Source organism: Sturnira hondurensis, unplaced genomic scaffold, assembly GCF_014824575.4.
Source record: "Sturnira hondurensis isolate 20B ecotype Veracruz unplaced genomic scaffold, ASM1482457v3 Scaffold0016462, whole genome shotgun sequence".
NCBI classification, from domain to species: Eukaryota; Metazoa; Chordata; class Mammalia; order Chiroptera; family Phyllostomidae; genus Sturnira; species Sturnira hondurensis.
The window spans coordinates 11,309,731-11,327,621 of NW_028089093.1; the positions used below are offsets into that span (position 1 = coordinate 11,309,731).

The 17,891-nt window shown below is 36.9% G+C and overlaps 1 pseudogene; it reads left to right on the top strand.

Annotated features, from left to right (window-relative positions):
* On the top strand, positions 1–16,284 carry LOC119000936 (vacuolar protein sorting-associated protein 41 homolog; annotated as a pseudogene).
* The last annotated feature ends 1,607 nt before the right edge of the window (positions 16,285–17,891 follow it).

Genomic DNA, 17,891 nt, shown 5'->3' on the forward strand with positions numbered 1-17,891 from the left:
ATGTTTAGACCTGCTTTTGTCTCTCCAGTACAAAGAGGCTGTGAAGTGGATTTGGAGTTACAGATAAATGTCTTGTGCTGTATTCGAGGTGTGTTTCTTGAAGGTGAGAGTGTGTATGCCAATAGAGGAACCTATGTATCTAAAGGCTATGAGATGTGTTCATAAGTCAATCTAGGCAATGCTTACATTTTGGTCATTATTTGAAATTGAGGTTTCCAAAAGTTAAGTTCAAATTAAGTTGGAAAGACATTGTGTGGTTTTGATAATAGAAGTCATAAAGCATGGAGATGCAATTCTGAAGGACAGAGATTGAAAATGATTTATCCTAAAAATGGTTATTTCTAAAGGGCTAAGAACGTCTGTGAAGGCTGTGAAAGTATTAACTTTGCAAAGAAAGAAACTTCAGGTTCCAGTACCCCTTCCTCCGCCTAATTTCTCTCTGGTGACTTTCTTTGATGACTCTGGTGGTACCTGGAGTTGTTTTCATTACTCTTTTTCTTGCTCTCATCAGTGTGGGAAAATCTATCTGTCAGCTATGGAATAAATCTTTCATCAAGATGTGTTTTGTCAATGCTAAGATAGAGAGGGTAAGGCTGCCACCTGGACATGGAGTCACCCTATATGGCCATCCCCAGGTGACACCTGGGACACAACAAGGTCCTGTGAGTCAGAAACTGATCACCTCTGATGTTCGAAGGGGCCATTCCTTCTCTTCTGTTTAGCGTTCTGGTTCTGGTCATTAGTGAGGTCACCCTCAGGGCATGGAGTAAACACATCCATGAATTGAATGGGCCTTCTGTCTCAAACACATTTTCTCTCTTTGCCAGTGTGGCTCTCTCTCAAGTGGGCTTTCTTGCTTGGTATTTAAGAATTTCCTCCCCACCCCGCCACAAGCTCTTCCCTGCTGCTAGACTCCTTGGAGTCTATTTATTGGACTTTATTTCCACTACTCATTAACAGTTCTTAAAGCTTTTAGTGAGAGTCTCAACAGGTCTTCTTGCTTGGTATTTAGGACCTCCCATCCTCTTCCCAGTCTTCCTAAAAGTTGTCAAAAGCAAATAAAAGAAATCATATTTTCTCTACAAGAATTAGTAATTCAAATTCTGTGTACAGTCTTTATGTGTGCAGGCTTCATGTGTGTGGCCATTACATTATATCTATTTGCCTGTATGTTACACGAGGTGCCTTTTCTGCCTCCATTGGCATAACTAGGGTGTAATATTTTATTGGCCTAAAGCACAGGTGGCACACACAAGGCCTGCAGACCAAATCTGGCCCTCCACCTTGTTTTATCCGGCACGGCATCTTGTTTCTACCTGGCAGCAGCGCTGAGCTCCTTGCCCCTAGTTAAGGAGTAGTTACGTTTATACAGCCCCAAAGTTACATTCAGCCCTTTGAAGGAAACCAGGAGGCTGATGTGACTGACCCCTGGTGAAAATGAGTTTGACATCCCTGGCCTAAAAATATTAAATATTTATGTAAATTAAGAAGAATCCTATGTTCTAAAAAAAATTGATATTAAACCCAGCTTTGAATTTAATTAATGTTTCTTATGGTTATTATCAAAAATTATTTTATAAAAATCTTATATTAGTTAAGTATATTTGACAACTTTCCCAAAGTTTAAATTTTAAAAACTGAGAAATGACTTTGAATTACTCTAGTGGGCCCCTGGAATACCTCAAGAATTCATTCACTCTCCTTATAAGAGTTTTTGAACTAATTAGGCTTCTTTAATATGCTTGAAATTACATGGGAAGCTTTATTAAACAAAATAATAATAACTATCTTATTTGCATGCATATATTTTATCAAAATAGATTTCCTAGAAATTTCAACCTGCCCCAGGGAAGAACTTGCCAAGATTCATAATTAAGTTCAAACAGGAAGCTCTCAAGGGTGACAGGTATCCTGTCAATGACACTGGGCAAGCCAAGAGCAACAGTTCCCTGTGGGGACATCAAGCCACGGTATTCTGGGTATTTGTAACTTACACACTGGGAACTTATAAATTATGGCCAATGCTCAATGCACACTTCCAATAAGCCCTGTACAGCATTTTAAAACTTTGCCTACTGTTTGGTTTTTACATTTTAAGATTGTGTGTTAAGTCTAAAAATATGGGTTTTATATTATTCTTTTGTCATTTCATAGTAATTATTACTTATCAAGACACTGTTATCTTGAAATAAGTCTTACAAAGAAGCAAAGTTCTTTATCAATAGCATTTTAATCAAATCTACAACTATGTCATTTTAAATGTTTTGTCATTTAAAACAGTCACTGTTTTATGCTAACGCATTTGCAAATGTATCTTTGAATAGATTTATAAAAAAGAATGACTTACTCTAAATTATAGGTATTTAAGTAGGCTATATCTTTAAAGAAAATGAAGATTTATAGAACCTTAAAGAATAACTGGATTCCTGGAAATAATCAAGACAAACAAAATTAGTCATATGGGACTAAATAAGATAAAGATAATTATTATTCTTATGACTTTGTTCAAAATATTGCTAATTTCAATCTTTTTGTTTTTAAGATATAAGAAAACTTTTTTTCTCTAGAACAACTTGTAAATTATATCCTCATAAGCAATATTGAAACATTTCTATTTTCCCGCTATCTAATCCCTCTAGAATTTGGCAACTCTTAATAAGTTTTCATGGCAATATGTTTGTTTGTATAAACCCAATAAGAATCTATTCTCTTTAGCTCTGGCTGGTGTAGCTCAGTGGATTGAGTGCGGGCCTGTGAACCAGAGGATCACAGTTTGATTTCCAGTCAGGGCACATGCCTGGGTTGCAGGCCAGTTCCCAGCAAGGGACTCACGAGAGGCAACCATACACTGATATTTCTCTCCCTCTCTCCTTCCCCTCCCCTCTAAAGATAAATAAATAAAACCTTTTTTAAAAAAGAATCTATTCTCTTTATAACAGCACCAGTTTCCAAATGTGGTTTTATTAATCAAGTTTTTGTCAAGTCTTTGATCAATGTCATGATCGAAAGTCATGTCTGTACTCTGGATGTCACCAGAAAACCTCAAGGAATTAAGATTGACTTTTGAAGCCAATAAAAGCCCCTTGGAGAAATGGCCTGGTACCTTGCTTTGTAATACGTTTCATGGCAGTCGTTCCAGATACGAGGCAAAGATTTCTTTCCCTAAAGATGGCAAGAAAGGAACCTAAAGGCATTTTGGGGATCTCAGTAACTTGAGAAATCCACACAAGCCTATAGGTATTGCAGGCAAAGCCAAATGGTAACCATGTAGTTTGGCTTCTGCACCCCGAAGGGCTGACTAAGCTCAAACTGAAGCTTAGTGAAAATTTCCTTGTGAAAATTCAAGCAAAGCAGATTTGAAAGAGCCTATGTAATTAATTGCTATTCTTATTGAGTTCATGCACATAATCAGGACAAATTGTAACTGGACTTAATGCAGTCTCTGATAAAATTAGGATGATTTTAGGGAGAAAAATTGTGTTTCAATGGAAATCACAATGTCCATTGTCACCCACAAACTGATTGAATCCTAATTTCTCTAGTTTTCTTCCAAGCTAATATTTCATTTTTTTCTTTTGTTCTTTGACTTGGAATTATTTAGTCCCATATAACTAATTATTTGTTCTTTGACTTGGAATTGTTGGGAACTACTGATTCAGTATCAGCCATGCAGAATTTACCTACTATTTCACCTCTTCCTTTTTGAGATTTTTAAGGATAGTATCTGGTCCTGCTTGTTCTGGTTAACTCACTTTCTAGGACCTATAGCAGTATTTTTTTATTATTGTTTTTAGGCCTCAAGTCTCCTCAGATATCTCATATCCTTTATTCACCAGAGCATCCAGGCTCTGGTAGATTCCCTCCACAAATGGATTCTGGCCACAGCTCTCTCTTTTTGGTCTGTCCAATTCCAACCTCTTTTCCTTAATAACCAATACCCTGACCCACAGACAGGGTCAGCTACATCCCTAGCCCACAAGAAATAGCTACAAAAGAAGGGACCTTTGTCCTTACACACCAAAACCCAAAATTGGCCAGGTCATTTTTTTAAAAGCCATTTTAAACCAGAGGGAATGAAAAGACAAAGCCAGAGCCATTTGCTTTGTGGTGTCATTTGCTGAGCAGGCCTGTGACCTTGTTAAGAGTGACTGCCATTTTTCTGAGTTTGTCCCCAGGACTGGAAATTACTGGAGCGCAAGAATAAAAAGTGACTAAGCACTCCTTACAGCCACAGGCAGAAGATAACATTGGAAAAAAATTTCAACCTCCTGTTACAACACCCTCAACAGCCCAAGGGCTTCACAACAGCACACACCACCCTTTTTTAATCCAATTGTAATTAAATAAAAGCTCAAAGCCCCCATCCCTCAATGCTGGTATATCTCTCCACACCATGCCCCTCTCCTTTCTTGAAGAATGAATAAAAACTTTACTCTCTACATGTTCTTCTCTTTGTGAATTCTTTTACAGCCCATGTCACTGACCACCCTAGCAAATAATACACAGAGAAAGTCAAAATAAAATTTTCCGGTAGTATTCAAAGTGTGAAATGTAAAGACACAAATTATTCTAAGAATTGTTATCAACTATTAGCTCAAAAACAATTTAAAAATAACTTAATGCTAAATAATTCACTACTCTTGGTCTTTTACTTCTTATTCTTTTTATTCAGATTATATATATTTTATCATATTATTTTTATTTCAAAGACCATGCAGCATCCCTCCCTGGTCTCAATCCATTTTGCTATCTTCCCAAGCTTTATTACTGTTGTGGTAAATTTATTTGCTCTCATGCTAAGCTGACTTCCTATCATTTAACCTCACTATTGCCCCTCCATCTAAACTTGCATAAGTGCTCCTCTTTCTTAAGTCAACACACATTCTTCTCCCCCTCTGATGAGTCACGTTTCTTTTCCTTCTTATATAAATAGTGGCTAGTTAGGCAAAATACCACAGTTATTGCTGTATTGCTTTAATTGAATTCATAGTTATTACTTATCTGGTGGTTCTTTAAACCTCATAGAAAACTTTCCCCTGTCTTACTTAATTTTGCCCCTGATCAGTAGAGTGAGAAATTTTATTTAATTTTATTTATTATTTTCATTTGTTTCACTTCCCTCTCAGCCTAGGCTTTACTCCTTACACTTATTAGTTTGCTTCTCTCATCCTCTTAAAATAATTTACTTTACAGTAGACATTTCGAATTCAATTTTTGTTTTAGTACAAGATTCTTATTCCAGTTCCACCTTTATCAAATTTCTTCCAGCTGGCATTGCTATTGACCTTCCTGTTTTTTGCTCCCCATGGTCCAGTACTTTTTTCATTGTACCTCAGACCTCATAGTACACTTCTCCCTTTTCATACCCCATTCTTCCTATCACCCTTACATGTTTCACTTACATGTATAATTTTGTTCTCTCCTTATCTTCACCTCAGTTCTATGCCTACTCTTATCAATTCCCCTCCCTCTTATCACTCAATAACATTTCCCCCTCTTTTGATCATCTCATATTTCCTTTGTCATATCTTTTAATAGCCATAATTTCTCTTCACCTTTATCAATATTTGCTCAAGTGAAGCTGAGATTGCTGATGCAGTAGTGTAGTCCCATTTGCTGGCATAGGTTTGCTGCCTAGTGACACTGCTTTGTTAACCAACACCTCTAGAACAGCATATGATAAATGGTGGGAGGTATTACTACCAGTAAACCTGCTACAGGGGGGAACCTAGCAACATAGAAGCCACCAGCAAGTAAAACCTAAATACAACAAGAGAGCCCACACAAAAGGAAGAAAGGGCACCCAAGACTATCCAGACAAGGAGATTACATAGACTGTACCACCAAGTCACACAGAACATCTACCACAGAAGACCACCCCATGAGGACAGCTGACAAAGAAGAACACTCTGGATCACAGAAATAACCAAAAATAGCCACCTAAAATGCGGAGACAAAGAAAGAGCCTCCAATCAAAAAGAATGGAAGAACCCCCAGAAAAAGAGCTAAATGAATTTGAGGCAAGCAATCTATCAGACATAGTATTTTAAAAAAATAGTTATAAGGACGCTCAAGGAAGTCACAGACAACTACAAGAAACTGAATGGGAATGACAACAACATGAAAAAGGAAATAGAAAATATAAACAAGAACCAGGAAGAAATAAATAATATAATATCTGAAATAAAAAATACACTAGAAGGAATTACAATCAGGCTAGATGAAGCAGAGGACCAAATTAATGAGTTGTAAAACAAGGTAGAAACAAATACTCAGGTAGAGCAGCAGCATGAAAAAAGACACAAAAAGCATGAGAGATTAAAGAACCTGCAGGACATGAAACATAAAAAGAGTTGAACTGTAAGAATATCAGAAGGGGAAGAAAAAGAGCAGGAAACAGAAAATTTGTTTGAAAAAGTAATGACAGAAAACTTCTCTAACTTGGAGAGGGGAAAAAACATGCAAGTGCAGGAAGCCCAGAGAGTTCTAAGGAAGATGAATCCAAAGAGGCCTACTCCAAGATACATCATAAATAAAATGCCAAATTTTAAAAACAAAGACAGAACCTTAGAAACAGCAAGAAAGAAACAGATAGTAACATGCAAGGGAGCTCCCATAAGGCTAGCAACTGACTTCTCAAAAGAAACACTACAAGCCAGAGAGAATGACAAAAAATATTCCAAGTAATGAAAAGCAAAGGCCTGTAACCAAGGTTACTCTACCAAGCAAGGCTCTCAATTAAAATGGAAGATGAAATAAGGAGTTTCTCAGACAAAAGAAGGGTCAACGAATATACCTTCACCGAACCAGCACTGCAAGACATGCTAAACAAACTGCTTTAAAAAGATGAATAAAATAGTGATAAGAGGTACAAAGGGGGAAATTGTTAATGAATAAGTACTTATCAATAAAAACCTTAAATGTAAAGGGATTAAATGTTTTAATCAAAACACATAGGGTAGTGGAATGGGTAAGAAAACATAATCCACATATATGCTGCCTACAAGAGACTCACCTCAGAACAAAAGAGCTATACAGACTAAAAGTGAAGGGTGAGAAAAAAATATTTCAAGCAAATGGACAGGAAAAGAAATCTGGGGTATCAGTAGTTATATCAGACAAAATAGACTTCAAAATAAAGGCCATAAAAAGAGACCTAGAAGGACACTACATAATTCTTAAGGGAAGAATCCATTAGGAAGACACAAACATTGTAAACATATATGTACCCAACATAGGAGCACCCAAATATATAAAGAAAATCTTGGAGGACTTCAAGAAAGATATAGAGAGCAACACACTTATAGTAGCAGATTTTAACATCCCATTGTCAACAATGGATAGATCTTCCAAACAAAGAATCAGCAAGAATATAAAGGCTCTGAAACATGCACCATAACAAATAGATGCAACTGATATACATCAAACCTTTCATCCCAAAGAAGCAAAAAACACATTTTTTCAAATGCATATGGAACATTTTCAAAGATACACCATACAATACAGCACAAAACAAGCCTCAACAAATTCAAGAAAATTGAAATCATATCAAGCATTTCCTCTGATGACAAGGGCTTGAAATTAGAAACCAATCTCAAGAATAAAACTCAAAATCATTCAAATTCATGGTGACTGAATAGCATGTTATTAAACAATGAATGGATTAATAATGAGATCAAGGAAGAAATTTAAAAATTATGGAAACAAATGAAAATGAACACATGACAGTCTAAAACCTACAGGACACAGTGAAGACAGTCCTGAGAGAGAAGTTTATAGCAATATAGGCATACCTAAAACAGATAGAAACATTTCAAATAATCAACCTAACCCTATATCCACAAGAACTGGAGGAACAACAGATAAAGCCCAGAGAAAATAGAAGAAAGGAAATATTCAAGATCAGAGCAGAATTAAATGACCTAGAGACTAAAAGAACAATTCAAAGGATCAATAAATCCAGGAACTGGTTCTTTGAAAAGACAAACAAAATCAACAAGCTCCTATCCAGGCTCATCAAGAAAACAGAGAGAGGATTCATGTAAACAAAATCAGAAATGAAAAAGGAGAAATTACCACTGATACAACAGAAATACAAAAGCCTGTAACAACTTATTATGAACAACTAACTATATGCCAACAAATTTGAAAACCTGGATGAAATGGACAAATTCCTATAAACATAGGAATAAAAGGAAAACACATAAATAAAAGGAAAGACAAAAATTATGTGATCATATCTGTAGATGTGGGGGAAAAGCATTTGATAAAGTACAGCACTCATTTATTATAAAAACACTCAGCAAAGTTAGAATAGAGGGAGCATACCTCTACATAATAAAGGCCGTATATGAGAAACCTACAGCCAATGTCATACTCAACGGACAAAAACTAAAAGCTCTCTCAATAAGATCAGGAAAAAGATAAGGGTGTTCATTTCCACCACTCTTCTTCACACAGTATTGAAAGTTGTAGCCACAGCTTTCAGACAAGCAAAAGAAATAAAAGGCATCCAAATTGGAAAGCAGGAAGCAAAACAGTCATTGTTTGTAGATGACATGACAGCATACACAGAAAACCCAAAGACTCCACCAAAAAAACTACTCAACCTAATAAGTGAATTTGGCAAAACAACAGGATAGAAAGTCAATATCCGGAAATTGAAGGTATTTTTGTATAACTAACAGTGAAATATTAGAAACAGAAATCAGGAATAAAATTCCATTTGCTATAGCAACAAGAAAAATAAAATACCTAGGAATAAACCTAACTAAGGAGACAAAAGATATATACTCAGAAAACTACACAGCATGAAGAAGAAAATTAAGGCATAAATAATTAAGACATAAATAAATGGAAATTTATACTTTGGTCATGGATTGGAAGAATTAGCATCATCAAAATGTCCATTCCACCCAAAGCAATTCATAGACTCAACCACAGTCCTTATTGAAATACCAATGACATATTTCACAGATATAGAGCAAACATTTCAAAAATTTATATGCAACCACAAATGACCCTGAATGACCTCAGGTATTTTAAGAAAGAAGATAAAGTAGGAGGGATCACAGTACCTGATACTGAACTATATTACAAGGTCACCATAATCAAAACAGTCTGGTATTGGCATAGAACAGACACATAGATCCATGGAAGAGAATAGAGAGCCCAGAAATAAACCCTTATTTCTATAGTCAATTAATATTTGACAAAAGGAGCAGGAAGATAAAATAAAATAAAAATAATCTCTTCAACAAAGGGTGTTGGGAGACCTGGACAGCTACATGCAAAAAGAAAAAGAAAAAGAAAAAGAAAGAAAGAAAGAAAAGAAACTAGACCACCAACTTATACCATACACAAAAATAAATTCAAGATGGATAAAAAAAACCTTAAACATAAGTCTCAATACCATAAGAGTCCTAGAGGAAAACATAGGCCGGAAAATCTCAGACATTCCATGTGGCAATATTTTCACTGACATGTCCCCTAGAGCAAGGGGTATAACTGAAAGAATAAAAAGTGGGACTTCATCAAGTGAAAAGCTTCTGCACAGCTAAAGAACACATCAGCCAAAATCAAAAAAGAAACATCTTATGGGAAAATATATTTGCCAATGATATCTCCGACAAGGGTTTGATCTCCAAAATAATAAAGAACTCATGTGAGTCCATGCCAGGAAGACAAACAATCCAATTAAGAAATGGGCAAAGTATCTGAGCTCACACTTCTCTAAGGAAGACATACAGAAGGCCCAGACACATATGAAAGGATACTCAACATCACTAGCCATCTGAGAGATGCAAATTAATACTACAGCCAGATACCACTTTTTACTGTTCACACTGGCCATCATCAACAAATTGATAAACAAGTGCTAGAGAGGATGTGGAGAAAAGGGAGCCCATGTACACTGTTGGTGGGAATGCAGACTGGTGCAACCTCTATGGAAAACTGTAGGGAATTTCTTCAAAAAATTAAAAATAGAAGTACCTTTTGACCCGGCAATACCATTGCTGAGATTATATCCTAAGAATCTTGAAACACCAATTCAGAAGAACCTATGCACCCCAATGTTCATAGTAGCATTATTTACAATAACAAAGTTCTGGAAATAGCCTAAATGCCCATCAGTAAACAAATGGATCAAAAAACCGTGGTACATTTACACAATGGAATACTACATAGCAGAAAGAAAGGAGAAACTGCGACCATTCACAACAGCATAAATGGAACTGAAAAGCATGCTAAGTGAAACAAGCCAGGCAGTGAGAGACAAATACTATATGATCTCACATATAAGTGGAGCCTAAACAAACATGCAAGGAAAACAGGGACATGGAAATAAAAAACAAACTGACAGTAACCAGAGAGGTGGGGAGGGGTACAATGGGGGAATGAAGGGGAAATGTCAAGAAACATGTGTAAAGAATACATGGACAAAGACAATAGAGTGGGGAGAAGATTGAATGTGGAAGATTGGGGAAGGTAGGATAGGGGAGAGAAATGGGGGAAATAAATGAAGACAACAGTAACTGAACAATAAAATAATAATAATAATAATAATAATAATGATGATGATGATGAGAGTGTTATGAAATGTAATAATATAAATTCATACTAACTTTTTGCATAAAATAACTCAAGAAAAACAAATATGTCTATATTTTAATAAAGTTGTATAAAAACCAGACTTATGCATACAAGAAATGCAAAAGAAGGAAAAATTGTGGTTGTAAAAGGTTCAGTACAACATGTAACATATGAAATATATTTTGAAATATACTAGATATACAACAGTGGAGAAATGGCTAAACAAATTATCATAGCTCAATTTGATATAATAACATGTTCTGATTAAAATCATAGTAATGAGGAGATTCAAGATGGTTGTGGAGTAGGTAGAAGGTACACTCACTGCCTCTTAGGACCAAATTAGAATTAAAACTAAAATATGGAATAATTAACCTGAATCACCAACAGAAGACTAGCTGAACAGAAGTCTTATAACCAAGGACTTAACACAAAAAGAGAACATGAAACTAGTAGGAAGGGTGGAGACCAGAAAAGGGCTGACCCCAATCCCACAGGCAGCAGGAGAGATATCTCAGCTGCAATGATTCACCTTGAGGATCATGGGGTCTCAACATCACCATGAGCTCCACAGCCCAGAGCAGAACTGGGAAGAGATGCCCACATAACACCTGGCTGTAAAAATCAGCAGGGATTGTCTGCCAGGGGAAAAGGGGCAACTGCTAGAGACACAGGCACCTTCTTAAAGGGCCAATGCACAAAATCTCACCCTCAGTGCCACTCAACTTAGGTTCCAGTGAAGACAGGGCACAGCAAACTAGAGTCACATGAGGAGAGCCTAGGGTTCATAGCTCTGAAGAGAGAACTGAAGGTACAGCTGCAAGAAAAGACCCCTATTCTGAGTTCCTCTCCCACACCACAGACATCATCTTTCTTGAGTGAAGCATTCTCCCTCTCACAGCACTAGCCTGAAGAAATGCAACAGTCCCAACCTTTGGATTGCCTGTCATCACACCCTGTGAAGCTCATGCCTTTCTGAGGAAACACTGCCTTGTACAGGGTGTAGAGATATGGGCTGTGTGGCTTTGGGGCAGATGTGCATTTCTCCAATTTTGTGTGAACCTGACATCTCCTCCAACTCATTGGAGATCCACTAGCCCCACCCTCTAGACTTTTAGCAGCCCCAACTTCCCAACTCTCAGAAGCACTACCATGCTGAGTTCTAGCTCTGGGAGAATCTGGGACAGAGTAGTGCGGCTCTAGGATGAGACCATTTTTCTTTTACACACCCCATTGATGCAGAACTTTTTCTTCACATAGCCAAATCTTGGTCTGAGTTTATCAGGTTTGGGCCTGATAAACTCTGTTGGCCTCATCCTGACAACTTCTTGAGACTCTACCACAAAGTTCTGTGGGCACTCACCTAGGGACAACTAGACTTGGTACACCTTGAGACTTTTGTTGAGTGGCCTTAAACACAGTGCTGACATTAAATTTCAACCTGGTTCGATCTGGTAAAAACCATTTGCCCTTACCAGGTCACTCACAGAGAACCTGCCTTATGCAACTTGAGTACTGTAAGAGGCTCTTCCACTGGCTGACACTAGCAGGCAGCAAGTGGGTGGAGGCAGATGGAGGTGGATCTTGGAGTGCCATTGGGCCTTTCGTTGACCTCCTTTGAACTCAATGGTGGTGGAATCTAGCCTTGGTGCATAGCATGGTCCTGCCCAAGCACACGAAGGCTCAGTAGAGGCAGCCACAAAGTGTGGGTCACTTTGTAGCTCCCCAAATTGCCCAGGAACAGTCACAGGTAGCATCTGACATTGACCTACACCACAGTCTCTCCCAAGAGGCCCCAGAACAGACATATCCAGAGGCCAGTTTCAGACAAATCAGAACTGGAATCAATTAGTTTCAAAAATGGCATATCAGGGGAGATCTTGGCAGGCACCAGACACTTCTGAGGTGAAATCCATTTTGTGTGGTTAGCACCTGCACAGCAGATAATACACAGTAGTTAGGGTTGATCCTCACAGTTAGCAATGACGTTGACTCCATGCACAAATAATCCAATAGTAATCAAGATACAATTACAACAGGAAGGGTCACATAACCTACACAAGGGAAATTTCTGGAGCATTCAACTCCGGTAATCAAGGAGATTGAACCACTGGGTGCCAAGGACACTACTACATAAGGTCACCCTATCAAAACTAGCAAATATGGCAGACTTACCTAATACACAGAAACAAATACAAAAAGACAGTCAAAATGGGGAGATTTTAAAAATGCCCCAAATGAAAGACCAGGACAGATCTCCAGGAAAAAAAGTTAAATGAGAGGGGGCCAGAAATTTGCCAGATACAGAGTTTTAAAATATAATTATAAGGGTGCTCAAGGAATTCTACAAGAATTCAATGGAACTGAGTGAGAATTTCAACAGCATGGAAAAGAACACAGAAACCATGAATAAAAACCAGTCAGAAGTGCAGAATACAATCTCTGGGATAAAAAAATACACTAGAAGAAGTAAACAGCAGGTTGAATGAAGCAGAAGATCAAATCAGTGATTTGGAACATAAGGTAGAAGAACACACCCAATTAGAGGAAAAAATTAAAAAATAAATTTCAAAAAATGGGAGTAGGTTAATGGACCTTTGGGACAACAAGAAGTGTCACAACATCCACCTCATAGCTATACTAGAAGGAGAAGGGAAAGACCAAGGATGGAGAACCTATTTGAAAATCTAATGACTGAAAATATCTCTAACCTGGTGAATAAAAAAGATACATAAGTCCAGAAAATGCATAGTTCCAAACAAGATGAACCCAATAAGGCTCACACCAACACACATCACAATTAAAAAAGCAAAAGTTGAAGACAAAGAGAGAATCTTAAAAGCCACAAGAGAAAGACTGTTAGTTACCTATAAGGGAGCTCTCATAAGACTGTCAGCTAATTTCTCAACAGAAATATTTCAAATCAGAAGGTATTTGCATGCAATATCCAAGGTAATGAAAAGCAAGAACCTACAACCAAGACTAATTTACCCAATTAGGCTATCAGTCAAAATTGAAGTAGAAATAAAGAACTTCCCAGACAAAAAAATAAAAAATCTAAAGGAGTTTATTAACATCAAAGTAGTATTGCAAGAAATGCTAAAGAGTCTTCTTGAAGAAAGACAAAGAAGAAGGAGGAGGAGAAGAATAAATTGTTGAAGTTGTTGGAGGAGGAGAAGAAGAGAAAGAAGAAAGAGAAGGAAGAGGAGGAGGAGGAACTAGGAATATAGTTACAAAGTATAAAATTGAAATAAATGCATACCTATTAATAATCACTTTAAATGTAAATGGCTTAAAATCTCCAATAAAAAGTCATAGAGTAGCTGAATGGATAACAAGATATGCTATCTACAAGAGATCCACCTAAGAAGAAAAGATACACACATACTAAAAGTAAAGGGATGGAAAATATTTCATGTAAATTGAAATGAAAGAAATAAAGGTTGGGTAGTGCCCTGGCCAGTGTGGCTCAGTTGGTTGAAGTGTTGTCCCACAACTGAAGGGTTGCAGGTTTGATTCCTGGTCAGAGCACATACTTAGGTTGCAGGTATGATCCTTGGTCTGGGCACATATGCTCTTCCACATGTATTGGAGGCAACATTTCAATATTTCTTTCACATCAATGTTTCTCTCTCATAGATGTCTCTCTCTCTCCCTTCCTCTCTTCTTTCCTCTGTTTCAAAAAGCAATGAAAAAAATCTTTTTTGAATGAGGATAAAAAATTATGTAAAAATCTGGGGTAGCAATACTTGTATGTGACAAAACATACTTTTAAAAAAAGACTATAAAAGAGACAAAGAAGGACAATGTAATGATAAAGAGATAAACCCAACAAGACGATATAGCCCTTGTCAACATTTATACACCCAACACAGGAGCACTTAAATGTATAAGGTAAATCTTGATTGTCATAAAGGGAGAGCTCAACAGTAATACAGTCATAGTATAAGGTTTTAATGAACCTTTGGCATTAATTGATAGATATTCCAGACAGAAAATCAATAAAGAAACAGTAGTCCTAAATGACACACTAGATCAAATAGATATAATTGATATTTTCAGAGCATTTTACCCAAAGTTTCAGACTATACATTTTTACAAATGCACATGGGAAATTTTCTAGGACAGACCACATGTTGGGACACAAAACAAATCTCAGTAAATTTAAGTGGACTGAAATTATATCAAGCATTTTCTCTGACCAGTTTGCGATCATCTGAGGAAAGATAGTCAGAACAGGACCTTATTTCAAATCCTTGCAGAATTGTACACCTCTGACAAAAACTATGGCAATGCTCTGGAAATATATTTAACCTTAAGACATAAGGATGTTTTCCAGTTGATACACAAGCATAATCTATTCAGCTCTATTAAGAATAAAATATATTTATTAATTGATTTTGATTCCTAGAAAGCTGTTGATATGCTTTTGGACAATGAAGATAAATTTTTATTGAAAAGGGTAATGAAAGAATCATCCTGGCTGGCATAGCTCAGTGGATTGAGCACAGGTCTGCGAACCAGAGGATCGAGGTTTGATTCCCAGTCAGGGCACATGCCTTGGTTGCAGGCCAGTTCCCAGCAGGGGACCCACAAGAGGCAACCATACATTGATATTTCTCTCCCTCTCTCCTTTCCTTCCCCTCTAAAGATACATAAATAAAATCTTTATTAAAAAAAGAAGAAGGTGGGAACCTAAGGGGAAAAAAAGAAAGAATTAGAAGGCAGACCAGAATTACGGCGTGGGTATCTGCATAAGCTTTTCAAGAGAGACCATCATAAGGGGCAGTGCTACCAAGAAAGACAGGTCAGTCTTTATTCTGAATACAATCAACCAAACTTACTTCCATTTCTCTGAGATAGTATCCACTGTACACTTGAAAAGACTATTGAGATATGCCAACAGAGAAACTTTGTGGAAGAGACAGTTTGTCATCTGAGTAGAATGGGTAATAGCCGAAGTGCCCTGAAGATGATCATGGAGGAAATACACGATGCTAATAAAGTGACTGAATTTGCCAAGAAGCAGGACAATAGAGAGATCTGGGAAGATCTGATTTTATATTCTGTCAACACACCACCATTTATTACTGGTTTGTTAAGCAACATTGGCATGCATGTTGACCCAATTCTACTGATTCAGTACATGAAGGAAGAAATGGAGATTCCCAATTTGAAAGATTCCTTGGTTAAAACTTTGTGAGACTATAATTTGCAAATTCTGCTTCATGAATGCTTCAAGAGGGTTCTCATAGCTGACTCTGTCTTAATCAAGAAAATGCATCGAATTCAAATGAAAGACATTTTGGTTGATGAGGAGAACATTTGTGGATCATGCTCTTCCCCTACTCTCCTGTCAGACGGGCTAAGCCCTTCATTGTGGTGGTCTTCCACTGCAGGCATATGTTCCACAAGGAGTGCCTACCTGTGCCCAGCACAGCCTCTCCTGTGCAGTTCTGCAACATCTGCAGGGCTAAGCATCATGGACAAGGAAATGCCCTTTCAGAAATGAAAAAATATCTCTGTTCTGTTGCCAGTCTCTTCCTCACCATGCTTCTGAAGATGGCTTTTGCAACAACAGAAGCATTTGTTGATTCCAGTGCTGTTAATAGTTTTGTACATTTATGCTATGCTCAAAAAATGTTTGTCATCTTTATCTGTCTACTAGAGTTTTCTTTTTGCAGTTTATAAAGATGTTAGGTTTTCTTCCATCCATGCCTTGAAATAGTTAGGTTCACGGTCAGTATTTCATTGTTTGGCTTATTATTGAGGAATGGAAACATAAGTTTTAGTTAGAGAGGAACTTTTGGATCCTAGTAAAATTATTTTTCCCTAAAGTAGACTATGGCGTGTCATCCCCAGCTATCTGAGCATCGCCCATGTTGCTGTCCATCCAGCTCCTGACGCATTGGACCTTTGTCTGTATGCTCTGCAATCCTTGCATTCTGAGCATGGCTTTTTGTGATGTCATCAGCTGCTGTTATTATGTTAACAGGTGTTTAATGAAACATTGCAAACACTGTCACTTATACAGTGACATGTGGGTGACATGAGCAGGCTGATGTCATGCAATTTCATGTTGACTGATCACATGTTCTGTGTGTACCAATGACTAGCAGTGTGTGACCTTGGCAGGTGTTAAGCATTTGTTGATTGAATAAATGTTAGCTTCCCCCTCTAAAAAAAATAACTGGGTATGAAACTAGAAATCAATCACAAGAAAAAAACTGAAAAACACACAAAAATATGGAAACTAAATAGCATGTTACTAAACAATGAATGGCTTAACAATGAGATCAGAAAGAAATCAAAAGTCACCTTGAAACAAGAACATGACACCTTCAAAAATGGACACAGCAAAAGTACTCATAAGAGGGAAATTCATGGCAATTCAGGTGTACCTCAAGAAACAAGAAAAATCTCAAATAAACATGTAACTTTAAACTTAAAGGTACTAGAAAAAGAATAACAAACAAAACCCAAAGTGAGTAGAAGAAATGAAGTAATAAAGATCAGAGCAGAAAGAAACAAAATAGTGTCTAAAAATCAATGAAACCAAGAACTAATTTCTTTGAAAAAATAAACAAGAATGACACACTATTAGTCAGACTCATCAAGAGCAAAAGAGAAACCAAAGAGTAAAATCAGAAAGAGGAAAAGTAACAACTGACGCTATAGGAATACAAAGAACTGTAAGACAATGTTACAAACTATATATGCCAGCAAATAGGACAATCTGGATAAAATGGATAAATTCTTGGACACATGCAATCTTTCAAAACTTAATCAAGAAAAATCAGAAAATTTAAATAAATTGATTACAACTAATGAAATTAATCAAAGCAGTAATCAAAAATCTCTCAACAAACAAAAGTCCTGGACTGGATGGCTTCACAGACAAATTTTACTGAACATTCAAAAAAGAACTAACACTTCCCCTTCTCAAACTATTCCAAAAATTTCAAGAAGAGGGAAGATGCTCAAACTAGTTGTACAAGGCCAGTATTATCAAAAACCAGATAAAGACACTACAAAGAAAAAAATTATACACCTGTATCCCTGATGAACATAGATGCTAAAATCCTCAACAAAATATTAGCAAACTGAATCCACTAATGCATTAAAAAGATCATATACCATGACCAAGTGGGATTTATTCCAGGAATGCAAGGTTTTTACAATATACACAAATCAACAAATGTGATACAACACATAAGCAAAATAAAGAATAAAAATTCCATGATTATATCAATACATGCAGAAAAAGTAATTAATAAAATTTTGCACCCATTTATGAT